We start from the raw sequence: 1,236 nt of genomic DNA, 5'->3' as shown, positions 1-1,236 counted from the left end.
TAAACTGTGCATAACAGAGGGAAACACCGGCCAGTCCTGCATCATCCCCACAATTGTTCTTATGTTTAAGCCCATTGCTGCAGCCACTGTGTTAATCCATCTAGTCAAGTGTCTTCCTCTTTTTTTGCTGCTCTCATGCTACCAGCAGCCAATTATTGAAAGGAAGTTTCCTCTGGGGTGAAGCCTACTTCCAATAGATGTGGAAAAGCTTGCTTGCTTTTAACTGGGTCTGGATCTTGCATCTGACTTGTCATCTGACCTCCAGTTCTTCAGGACTTAAGACCAGGACCTACTATACTGCCTGATTATCCTGAGTCTTCAAAAGTCTGCCCTCTTACCTGGGTTCATTCTTCTATGCAGCTAGAAGTCAGTTTTCTTGCCGTCTTATTCATTCATCAGCCTTTATAGCTAAATGAGTCAGCAGAAGCCTCCAGCCTGACAGGTCACCCATTTGGACCGTGCCCACCTCTACAGTTGGGAAAGCCACTTCCTTGGGGTCACTGGTTTTGCTTCTCTACAGAACTCAGCTTGAGACACGCACCCCAACACTCTCCGAATCAACTCCCCTCTTTCAATTTTCAGAAAGTGACAAGAGAGTTTTTGTCTCTTAAAGGACACTGTTGTATACGAAATAATCCAAGAAGCAAAATATTAAAATCCTAGAATGTGTATTGTTCTGGGACAGCCTAATAGCCTTAGAAAAGATCATTTAGCAGTGGAATTAATTAACAACTCCCTTCAGGCCCGGCCTAGTGAGTCAAGCTGTAGTCAAGACCATGGACACCTGTAACCACTCAATGTCCCCTCCACCAGGAACGAGCTATAAGCCATGGATGTCTCACCTACAAAGATGATTTTAATATTATCATATATTTCTGATACAGAAACATGGACTACATGCATATTATTTATTAAAAGCAAAGATATATGAACCAAGCTTAACGACAGTGACATTCTCAATGGAGATGAAATTACTATAAAATGGTAAGTAAAATTTTCTCTAAGTCCCATTGGCCAACAGTCAACTATGTCTCAAGGAGACCCTGTAGAAGGGCGCAGTGGAACTGATCCATAGGGACTCTGAGCTGTCAATCTGATAGCTCCAAATGGCTTCATCTTTGTCCCAAAGTGTGGCTGGTGGGTTTGAACAACATACCTTAGGATTAGCAGCCCAACATACCCACAGCTACACAAAATTAGAAAATAAGCATTTTCAAAGAGGGGAAAGGGAAGACG

This window comes from Echinops telfairi, unplaced genomic scaffold (assembly GCF_000313985.2).
Source record: "Echinops telfairi isolate 266 unplaced genomic scaffold, ASM31398v2 ScPeMD7_5868;HRSCAF=6743_0, whole genome shotgun sequence".
In the NCBI taxonomy this organism is placed as follows: Eukaryota; Metazoa; Chordata; class Mammalia; order Afrosoricida; family Tenrecidae; genus Echinops; species Echinops telfairi.
The sequence above is the reverse complement of the archived record's forward strand: the minus strand, read 5'-3'. Positions refer to the sequence as shown.